This window comes from Lissotriton helveticus, chromosome 12, assembly GCF_964261635.1.
Source record: "Lissotriton helveticus chromosome 12, aLisHel1.1, whole genome shotgun sequence".
Classification (NCBI taxonomy): Eukaryota; Metazoa; Chordata; class Amphibia; order Caudata; family Salamandridae; genus Lissotriton; species Lissotriton helveticus.
The window spans coordinates 591801137-591813187 of record NC_136073.1 but is presented as its reverse complement, the minus strand read 5'-3'; the positions used below and the strand labels follow the sequence as shown (position 1 = coordinate 591813187).

The window sequence follows — 12051 nt, the reverse complement described above, 5'->3', positions numbered from 1 at the left end:
GGCCAGGAAGGAGGCAGCATGTTTTTTAAAAACCATAATATACTTGCAAACACTACGCTCCCAGCTGAAATAGGTAACCAGTGCGGTCACACTGTCGCACCGCCCTAACCTGCTCAAGGTTCATGTGACCTCAGTGACGGAGTCACAGTGACTGGATCACTGTTGCTCTAGGGTGTGCTGCTTAGTAGGCCTGCCAGCAAGGCTGGAGGTGAACTTCAGTATGGATTGTGGTTGACAGGCCTTCAAAGTTAACCCACACTTGCCACTGAAAAGGTCCACCTGCTGGTGCTAAGGCACCTAGGCTTCTGAGGTCTAGTTGGGCTTTCTAAGGTCTAGCATGGGAATGTGCTCCCTCAGGAGAGTGGTCTGAGGGACTGGTCATGAAAGCTGAACCCGGCTCCCGGTTCCAAATTCGACCGCTCTGGCCATAGTGCCTCATCCTCTTCCCCCACTGAACACCATACCGCCCCACTGAGGAAAAACACACACTGCCTTCAGCTCCAACCCAATTGTGCCCACCATAAACACCAGGATGCGCCTTAACCCCTTCCATGCTAATGACAAGGTCAGCTCGTCATGAGGCACACTGGAGCTGTGCTAATAACGAGCTGACCTTGTCATGAACAATGGGTTTCAAAGCTTTTCAGCACCCAGCGGGAATTGCCTTAGCACCAATGTGGTTAATTCAATATAATTATAATATGCTGCCTAAAAAAAGTAAAATCAAACACTCATAGGGAGTGCAAGATTAAGTAAAGCATGTGAAATGTAAGCAGAAACAACATGGTTACCATAACGATCTCTCACTCACTATTCAGAAATCAGCAAGTGGTTTTACCTAAAAAGTTAAGGACAGTAACTACAGTGCCCTGAAGGGAACCGTTTCATTGTCCATTGCTTATATCCTTAATAAACGTAAGCAGTATGGTTTAAAAAGACCACATCCATAAACACAGAGGCACACATTTTATTTTCCAATCCACCCATCAACCAGGTATTGCAGTACATCAAGTAATGGTGCACTTCCCCACCTGGGGACAACAATGCTGTTCAAAGAAAGACGAGAAAAGAAAAGTAGCGCTTCACTGCAAAGTCTGTAAAGTGAGGCTGATGTGTTTCGATGTGAATAAAACCAATCTGGCCACTTTGCAACCACTCTGTCTTGCTTTATTTAGTTATGTATTTATTTTTCATATTTAAAACCTTTTTATTTCTCTCCATCCTGAGGCTGCACTTTGGAATAGAAAAATGTCAGAAAAAGGTCATTTCCCGCAAGAGTGTGTTTCGTTTTTGGATCCATTTCACAGGGAAGCAACTAATTGAAAGTAGGAAAGAGAGGCTGTGAACCGTTTCTTCAAGTCGCGGTTTTCGCAAGGCGGAGAGAGGCATTCAAGGCTTAATGAGCCTTGACAGAAACCCACATGGCGGCTCCGCGCGTGCACGTGACTGCAAGTTTGAGCCCTCAATACATTTCTCGCAGAGCAGCGCATGCATAATTGCTACTGTGGCAAACCAACGTAAAACAAGAACAGGACCATGTAACATAATGCAAGGGAGTAACAGAGGTTCAGGCCATCAAGCCAGCTTCAACCCCATAATCCATGTCAAGGCGTCAGAGGGTGTCAGTATGGTAAATCATTGCAGGGCCTGTGAGATTACCCTGGAGGGTGTCTTGTCAGCACAGCCTCTGCTATATCCAGGTAATAAGTTTATGGATACATAGTATATCATGTGATCCGTAGGTTATAAGACCTTGCATCAAACAGAAGTACTTTGACTTTGAATTACAACGCGGTCTAAAAAGTGTCCAGGGATACTAACAGGCTTAGTTGCGCTACCAGGAATTTATCACCACGGTACATGCAAAGACTCCTGTCTCCCACCCCACTTGCTTACAAAATGCAGTGTCTCGGCATCAGTCTGGGTCGTGCAGTGCCTCCATAGATTCCTAGAGACCACAACCCAGCGACTCTTTTTGCCACAGTTTTTCTTTATAGAATCGATAAACTGGAGTTAATCCAGTTGATACAGAGTAGACTGCACAGTAGAGTTTTTCTTCGGCTCCAGCGGCAAAGGGAGCACTTTCGTATTGCCATCCTACCAGTCTGTTGACAACTGAGTGCATATATATATGTTGGAGGATTGTTCGCTCTGACCGCAGAGCCTTACTAAAGAACGGCCATCTTGCTTCATTCTGCTCCTCGTTTTGCAGTTGTAAACTCTCCCCTTGATATATGTGAACATTACTTTACTATGTATAGCCTCTTTGCAAGTTTAAGTAGATAACATTAGTCTACTCTCTACCAAGGCACATTGATCGAAATAAACCTATTCTAAATATTTTTGTACCTTTTTTATACTGGTTCAGTACTCTTGGGCAAGCTGGCAGGTGTTAGTTGTTTAATTTATTTACTTGTGCCTCTTCCTGGTTATTGGTCACACAGTTTAAGTTGATTGTGCAGCCCCGTTGCATTACTTGTTTTATTGTGAATTAAAGATGTATTGACTGCTGCTTAAAAAAATGTGTGCTTTTTATTTATTTTTTCAACCTAGGTGACGGCAGCAGATGTGACTCGTGTACCATGCTGTTCAACAACACCTATCCTACCTGGCTGAGGCTTCAAGCTTTTAAGTCCTTTCCCTTGACTCACTAATTGCAATGAAACCTTCCAGCATCACCAAAAACTTGCTTGCACTTCTGTTGTCAGACAAGCAGGCAGATGAAGGCCTTCAAGGAGGACATTTAGAGGTCTGTAGTAATTTATTTAGGGGGAAACTTTAAATTATGCCATCTTTTATTGAGTTACTGCGTTTTTTATTTCTGAAGTTACATACTCTGATTATTTTCTAATATATGATGCATCTGGCGTGTTTCACAGAGCAGATTACAATAATGGAACGTATTTTGAAGTTCTCAAAATGATTTTTGGCTGCCAGTCAGAATTATTGGCACCATGAATATTAGCTGTATTTTGTTGGTGAACATGCTTTTTATGCTTTTCTGACCCACATGCTATATAAATGCTAAATGACCAGGCTGTCTATTTCTGGAGTTTGGTCAACCTTACCACCCAGAGTGGGATGAGGCCATTCAGTGCGCAGTCTACCACGGGCCACTTGTCTAGGGGTTTTTAGAGCAACCTGCGATGTGCCACTTTCTTCCCAGGGAACCATCCCGTTGAGTGCGGGTGGTAGATAAAGTCTGGATCCATCATGTCAGATGGTTTCTTAGATTTTGGCTCTGGCTGGATATGCGACTTCAGACGCTTGGGCTCTTTTACCGGTTATTGATCGTTGATTAGGACGTGGTTCAGAATGTAGGTGCTTCAATGAAAATGGCACTATGAATAGTGACATTGGTGAATAAAAGTGCGCAGGTTCTATTTAAATATATATGTACTCAAGGCAGATATTGGATACAACTTTAGCAGCAAGACTCGAGATTAGACTACAATGTGTATATTATTATTATTATCAATATCAGTCCACTAGTAGTGTTGGCAGCTTTTCATCCCCAATTCAATTAATACATGGTCATCAGGACAAACGTGGTGGCAACCTATAAGTGAATTAGCCAAAGCTCCTGTTCACCTGTGACAAGGACCACGACTTTGACGGACCATCTATACGGGATTGCCTTGGGGCGGTGTTTGACTGGTTCAACCGACACTGCCTCAAGTGCAATTCCGAAAAGTCGGAGGTCCTCTTTTTCGGCTGCCCGGCCGATCCCAGGTGGAAGGAGTGGTGGCTGGCTGCCATGTTCCCACCTGACAATGACTCTGGATCGGCGAAAAATCTGGGAATCCAGGTCGACAACTGCCTCTCTCTTAGGGGACAAGTGTCGGGCCTGGCCGGTAAATGCTTCGCGATTTTAAAAATGCTGAGAAAGTTCCTGCCCCTCCTATCCATCGATCACAGAAGGACCACAGTGCAGGCCCTGATTGGCTCACGCCTGGACTACGCCAACATTCTATACCTTGGCCTTCCGGACTATCTTACATCTCGTCTACAGGTAGTTCAGAACTCGGCAGCCCGAGCCATTTTCGGCCTTAACAGAAGGGCCAGGGCGTCGGAGCTCCTTAGAACCCTCCATTGGCTGCCGGTTAAGAAGCGGATCGCTTTCAAGGCCCTGACCATCGCCTTTAAAGCTCTGCATGGTCTGGGTGCCCGGTATCTTCGAAAGTGGATTACTTTTTACCTTCCATCCAGATCCCTTCGCTCTTCGTCACAAGCTAGGGCAGTCACCCCTAGGATACATCGAGCTCGCATCGGCGGCCGCGCCTTCAAACATCTGGCGCCCCAACTGTGGAACGATCTTCCTCTTGCGCTCGGGTCCTGCTCCAATCTCCTGACTTTCAGGAAGGACTTGAAAACCTGGTTGTTTCAGCAATAAGTCTGTTCCTCCCCTGCTCTGTCTCTCTGGACTCATTGGGTCTGTTTTTCTTTCTCCATCTGCTCCCCTCCTCGACTTGGGAGGATCCTCCAGCGCCGGGACACTCCTCGGAGTAGCCGTGCGCTATACAAGCACCCTGTTAACATAACATAACATAACAAAGCAAATTGAAATAATTCCAGTTAAACATTACTTGGTATGAGCAAGTGTCTCTCAAAATTTAATACACAAACATACCAAAAGCACAATGACTGGCTGGGTTGGGAACTGGGAAGATACCAGAAGTGTAATATAACAAAATATTCTATGAAAGAATTTCTGTATAAGACTATTACCAGAAGTTCAAAGTAATTAATTGCAAAAATCTTTTGAAATGCTCCTCGGTTGAGTAGAGCCACTGCTATAGGCCACTGCAATATGAATGTGGTGGTAACTATAAATGGTGGTAACAATGACAATAATATGCGAGTACTCCCTGATCTAATCGATTGCAAAACACTTCATCAAAGGATCGGTGAAGAAAGCGCCTGTAATTATCTGTGAGGTAAAATAAGAGGTGCATATTAACTGCCTGAAAAGCCATTATACATAAAGAAGACAAAACATGGTTTCATTCTGCCATTCAGTTGCATTCAAAAGGACTTGCAGGGCCCCGTGGCCCATTGTTGTCAATTTAAGTATTGTATTGTAATTGCATTTATGTAGCGCTTACTACCCCTAAAGAGGCGTCAAAGTTTTTTCCCGGCGAGTAGCACGCTACTCTGGAACCCATAAAGGATTAGTGGTGAATTAGTATAGTTAAATATGAAAGTAATTTGAGTGGTGGATATTTATCAGTTATTTGGATTAAGAAGGATAGCGGAGGGATAGAAAAGGGGAAAAGGTTTGCAAGTACTGGTCTAGCAGCGCATGCATTGTAGAAATAGGCGAAGGGGATGAATGCACACTTCTCAGATTGGGAGAACGGATTACAGGGACTAAAAATTCAGGTTCATGGTATTCATGGAGATTACTCCCAAGAATAAGTTCAAGGTGACTATTTAGCTTGTGGATATTGAGTAAATATTAACCAGTAGTTTGATACAGTTACAAAACTACCATAGACCTAGAAGAAAGTTTAACATGATAACAAACTTGGTAAAAAGACTTGGTGAAAACATACCCAAATGGCGGTAATCAAAACTGAATGATTACCAAATTTATAAAGGCATACTGATCAAAATAAATGAGTAATAAATATGACTGGCAGTGGGATCCTCTATCACATCTCCATTGAAAACCACCAAATGGAGAAAAACGGACCAAGAGATGGCACATATTTCAGTCAATAGACAACATTTCTATAACATCTTGGAAGGAATGAATAATTATGGCCATAATATATATTGACATATAGTGCATTGTGAGAATCAATCGAGAGAGCTGCACACTCCCATAGGGATCGAAGAATGTCAGAAAAAAACAGCTTGTTTCCAGTCCTTCTCAGTGTTAATTCCGCTTGTGATAGAGTTCACTCTATCAATTCATTGTAGTTTCTTGCAAGCCAACAGGTTCATTTTGTTCCCTGTTTGGGGCTTAGTTTCACTTGTTCGGTGACTTGCCACCTGAGCTCTTCCGATGTATCTTGCTGTTAGCGAAAGTATTCAACCAATGGAGCTCCCATAGCTGAACAATGGATTCTGCTTTTATGTTGTAATATCAGACTTTTGATTTTCTGTGTCATATGACCAATATAGATTATATCACACGAACAACATATTGTATAAATAACATCCTGTGACTCGCAATTCTTAAAATTGTTTAGCTGAAATTTAGCATTCTGGTGTGGAAAGACCTTGGTATTGACACAGTATTTGTAGGCCAAACAAGTCCCACATTTGTAGAGACCTATAAGTGATGGAAAGCCCCATTGCAAAATAAGAGGCTCTTGAGTCACTTTGGAAGGATTAAGGAGTGCAGCCATCCTAGCGAATCCCTCAAATTAGTTCCTCATTTGAAGGATGTTAGTGATTTTTCCGTCGTGGAAAACGGATCTTTTTTTTATCATATCCCAATGTTTCAAAATGATCCCCTTCACCCAATGCTGGCATTTTTTATGTATTCACACAGTTAATATGATCTCTGTTTTTCTGCAGTGAGGTTCAAATAATTTCTCTTGAGGACTGTACCAGGCCCACTTACGAGTCTGTTTGACCAATCGTTTGGGGTAACCCCTTTCCATCAGCTTATTTCTAAGTATGTCAGGCTCTACAAAGTTAGCCCTATCTTTTGGTGCGGTTCCAGCGGATTCTCAAACTGCCCAAAGGGCAGGTTATCTCTGAGGCTTTGAGAATGACGACTTTGATATTGTAGGAGAGAATCCCTTTCGCCACGTTTCCTGGAAAGGGAATTGCATACCCTTCCCAACTCGACTTAAATGCCATTCCTTTCCTAGACCTATGGGTTGGAGTCAGAATTGAGGGTAAACTGAATGTCAGGTGATAGTGTGTTGAGCCACTCATGACATTCTCGCAATCTGTTGTCAATGCTGTGCCAAAGTAAAAATACATCAATATATCAAACCCAATGGGCGAAATTATGAAAGGGGTTGCTAGTGTGAAATACATGACTTTCTTCATAGTGGGCCATGAACAGATTAGCCAGATCTGGAACAAAGCCTGCCCCCATCGCTACACTTTTGGTCTGGAAATAGAAATGATTGTCAAATTGGAAGTAGTTCTTACTAAGGGCTATGTCAGTCATAGCAAGTATGAGCCCAGTGGATACCTGGACAGACTGTTCCCATTTGTCCAGTATATGTTTTCAATTACTTTAAGAGCTTCATTCTGTGGAATGTTGATCTATATTTATTTATTTATTCAAAGTTTTATATAGCGCGAACAAGATCTTTACAGATATCAGAGCGCTTCACAATGACAAGGTAGGGGCAGTAGGAATGAACAGAGGTAGTGGGAGCAATGTAGTAGTCACTAACATGAAAGGATCATAATAACATACATAAAACATATCAATATACAGTCAGGTAAACAAGTAATATGAGACGGCACAAGTCATTGATCCCACTACAGAGGTGTTCAGGTACAACTTGGGTGTGTGGAAGGCTTATACCAGTGTTTTAGTATAGTCATCAAGTAGAGGTATAGTGCCAAAGGACAAGGTGAGCATTGACACAAGGCAATGCAGAGTCTCTGATCCAACACCTATAAGGTTCAGGAGATCTTGGCCAGAAGGATGGTTTTCACCTCTTTCTTGAAGAGTGCAGTGGAGGAGATACGCCTTGTTTCAGGAGGGAGCGCATTCCAGATCCTGGGTGCCATTCCTGAGAAGGAGCGCTTGTAGGTTTTCTCTTTCCGGAATCTACGGGGTTTCAGGAGTAGATTTTTGGAGCTTCTATTGGATCTCGAACCTCCTGATATAGACAACTTTTGAGCGAGGTAGTTGGGTGCATTGTGGTGCACGGACGCTTGTGTCATAACTGCAATTTTTTGTTGTATTCTGGCTTCAAAAGGCAACCATTTTAGGGACTTTAAGTCTGGGGAAATATGCAAATGTTTTCTTGAGCCAGTGATGAGTCTTGCGGCAGCGTTCAGGGAGGCTCTTAAGGGTGCTGTTGTGGATAGCGGGAGTCCGCTGAGGGCCACAATTCCGTAGTCTATTCGAGGGATGACTAACGCTTGTACAGCAGTTTGGAAGTCTTCAGCAGGGAGGAAGGGTTTGATTTTCCTCAGTGTGTTGATTTGGAAATTGGCTTTGCTGACGTGCTGCTGCATGTTGAGCTTGGCGTCCAGTGTGATGCCCAGGGATTTCGCTGAGTCCACGATGGTGGGTTGGACATTGAGTGCTGTTAGGTTGTTGAGCAATGTTTGGGTGGTGGAAATTTTCGCCGGGGGTGAGATGAGAAGGAACTCAGTTTTCAGAGCATTTAGTTTGAGGTGATTATCGGCTAGCCAAGATTGAGTGTTAATAAGCGTGGAATTCAGATGTTTGATATCTTCCGGGGATTGAAGCTTTAGGTACAGTTGTGTGTCGTCGGCGTACATATGGAATTGGACATTAGAAGCTTGGAGCAAGGTGGCGAGCGGTTCCATGACGAGGTTGAACAATGTGGGGGAGAGGGAGGATCCTTGTGGAACACCTAGATCTGCAGGCACAGGTGCAGATAGCACATTGTCGATCTTGAACTTCTGAGACCGGTTGTGAAGGAAGGACGAAAACCATTTGAGAACTGTTCCCGATAGACCCATTCTAGTGCTTAGCAGCTCCAGCAAGTTCTCATGTTTGACCGTGTCAAATGCTGATGAGAGGTCAAGAAGGATGAGGAGGCAGGACTCATTGCGATCAAGAATTTGGAGGGCGTCATCAATTATGTGTGTCATAGCTGTTTCCGTGCTATGTTTCGCTCGGAAGCCTGATTGATGAGAGTTGAGGAGGTCAAATTGGTCAATGTGTCTTGTTAGTTGGAGTTGGACACATTTCTCCAGCAGTTTGGCCAGGGTGGGGATATTGGTGATGGGCCGGTAATTGTTTAGGTCAGACGGATCGGCTGTAGGTTTCTTGAGTATAGGCGTGACTTGCCCCACCTTGAGGGCGTCTGGAATGAGGCCTTGTTGCAGGGAGCAGTTGATTATTTTGGTCCAGAGAGGGAGGAGCAAGGGGATGAAGTCTTTTACAGCATTAGCAGGTAGAGGGTCTGTGAGGTGATTAGAGGGCTTCAGGGTGCAGAGCAGTTTGTGTATTGTTTCTTCCGAGTAGGTATCGAAGTACAGCCAAGATGCCATGTTTTTAGGTTGAGTGTTAGCCATTCTGGTGTGGTTGGGGAATCAGCCTACATCCACGATGAGGTCATTTCTTATGTTGTCAGTCTTTAGCTTAAAGAAAGCAGAGAAGTCTTCACAGTGTGGGGTGTCACTTGTTGTGCTATTTGATTGTAAGGGTTGTGCCTTTGTTTGGGTCTTGATTAGTTCGAACAGTTTCTTGGCCTGTTTTTTGCTTGGTCCAACTGGCGGCTGAAGAAGTCCAACTTTGTGCGCTTTATTTTCCTGAAGTAGGCATTTCTCTTGTTTTTAAGCCTTTTGAGGTGCAATGCTGAAGGGTCCGCTCTCCAGGTGCGCTCTGCCATTCGCATCGAACGCCTGTCGTCATTGAGTCTGTCGTCATACCAGGGGTTAGAAGTTTTGGTGGAGACTCTCTTCAGTTGCAGTGGGGCGACTTCATTGACTAATGTATTCATAGATTCAAGGTAGTGGTCAGTCAGTGATTGAACATCCGAGGCACCTGAAGGGGGAAGGAGGAGATTGCCGATGTGGGGAGGCAGGGTAGAGGGGTTGAGATTCTTCATGTCCCTTTTCCATGTTTTGGCTTTGATTGGTTGAGCCGGGTTAGGTTTAACTTTTTCATTGATAAAGAAGGTGATAATGTGGTGATCTGACCAGTCGCAGGGTAGAATCGTCTCCAGTTGTGTAGAATTCTCTTTGGCAATGATGAGATCAAGTATCGCGCCTTTGTCGTGTGTTGGTCTATCGCATATTTGGGTGAGGTCAAGCGCATTAAGGAAAGTTTTGAGACTGTTCACCACTGTGTCTTTCTGATCGTTCCAGTGGAGATTGAAGTCACCCAGGTAGACTTGGGTGGTCTGCCGACCGGCATTGGAAGTGATCATGTCCATGAGTTGTTGGGTGAATATGAGATTGTCACCAGGCGGGTGATAGATGAGATGTAAAGCACAAACTTGTTTGCCCTCGCTGGTGACGTCGAGGCAGAGGAGTTCACAGGAGGAGAGGGAGGGGGAGGGGATTTTAGTAACGGAGAGGTTGCTTCTAAAAATGCATGCAATTCCCCCGCCCGTCTTGTCTGAAGACCTGTCTAGCCTAATGATGTGATAGTTGGGGGGGGACTAGTATGTCCATAATCGGGGTAGAGGCTTCAGTGAGCCAAGTTTCTGTTAGAATGGCTAGGTCCAGATCCCTAGCTGAGACAAGATCAGCGATGTCGGAGGAGTGTCTCTGGGCCGATCTGCAGTTGAGTAGGATGCATTTGAGTTTGGGGGAGAGAAGGGTGGTCGAGCTTTCTAGAGTGAGGGGAACTTTTCTGAGGTTGTTAGGGACGGAACCTCTGTTGTTGAGTGTTGGGAGCCTCAGAGGGTTTGTGAGAATTGTGGGTATGGGGATGTGCGTGCTGGATATGTGTTTTACCGGACCTGGGCCGTAAGAGCTTAGGAGAGAGCATAGGTCGCGGTCCGACAATGGGTTGGGGACACGGCGGGGGCGGTGGGAGTTGTTGCGAACGGGGATAGTCGGCCAGCATGGATGTCGTTTGAGGCGAGGGTATGTAGGGCGGGTGCGTCCTTTGTAGGGTAGAGGGAAGATGGGAGGTGGACTGGGCTGTGATGAGAGAAGGTCTTTGATTGCGTGGACATCTTTTTTGATTTGTAGAATATCCTCTTTCACTTGTTGGAGGGTGGGTAAAGTCAGGTCAGGGGGTGCATTGGGGATGGCGTAGGTGGTGAGAGCCATTGGTGAATGGTTGTGTAGTGAGCTGGAAAGCGGGCAGGGGATCGATGGGGGGGATATACTAGCGATGTTGGGATGTTCTGCGTTGCAAATGGGTGAGATGGCATTCAAAGAGTGGGCGTGTTTGTGGGCGGGGGTGTGGGTGAAGTAGGCGGTGAAGGCGGTGGGTGGGAGGCATAGGTAGTGCCGTCAGTGGGAGACGGCGCCGGCGAGTGGAAGAGTGAGTGAAGGCTGAAGACAGTGGGGGAGACCGGAGGGTAGTGAGGGCTGAGAATAGGAGGTCGGAGAGAGGGGGATGCTAAGGTAGGGGAGGTGGTATGTTCTGTGTGTGTTGTTGGGAGGGTGTGAGTGTCGTGGGTGGGAGTGGGGAGGGAGCAGGGGGGGGAAAGGTGTCCGCCGTGGGGGGTATGGGAGGGGGGGGTGGGTAGACTCCGAGTGGTGATGTTGTCATACGGTGGCGTGATGTGGGTGAGGGTTGTTCTGTCAGGTGTGGGAGTGTCGTGGGTGAGAGTGGGGAGGGAGCTGGGGGGGAGAGGCGTCTGTCGTGGGGGGGATGGGAGGGGGGGGTGGATAAACTCCGAGCGGTGGTGTGTTCAGGTGACGTGTTGCGGGTGGGGGTTGTTATGTCAGGGAGGAGAGGGATAGGGGGGATGTGAGTGGGGGTAAAAGGGGTCATGTTAGAGGGGCAGTTAGTATAAGAGGTGGCAACATTTGTGTCTGTCCTTGGGGAATGTGGGGCGTTGACGGCAAGTGGGCCATTTACTGGGGTGCTGGGGGTGTCTGTCCTTGGGGAGTGTGGGGTGTTAACAGCAGGAGGGCCATTTACTGGGGTGCTGGGGGTAGAGGTGTTGTAGGTGGGGGCTGCGACGTCATGGGTGATAGTGTTGGTGGAGATCTGGGTGGGGGTCCGCATATTGGAGAGGTGCTCTTTGAACTTGGGGAACAGGTTGTCTAGTAGTTCCAGGTTCTTGTCCGTGGATTGAATTAGGACAATCCCGTTGTTGTAGATAGTAATGGAAGTCCTGCCAGGGAAGAGGTGGGAAGGTGTGATAGAGAGAGTTAGGCCATGAGTTGTTTTCCTGGTGGAGGAGACGGTGAGTAGGGTTAGGAACGCTTTTCTCCATTGGGCTCTGCGTGAGGTGTAGGAGA

General features: G+C 45.9%; 1 protein-coding gene across 1 annotated transcript in view; it reads left to right on the top strand.

The window, feature by feature from the left end:
• Window positions 1–12051, top strand: part of ISG20L2 (interferon stimulated exonuclease gene 20 like 2) — a 59990-nt gene that overhangs the window by 7541 nt on the left and 40398 nt on the right. Inside the window, exon 3 of the mRNA XM_078669827.1 lies at window positions 2554–2749. The gene's annotated coding sequence lies outside the window, so the exon portion shown is untranslated. The remainder of the gene's footprint in view (window positions 1–2553; window positions 2750–12051) is intronic.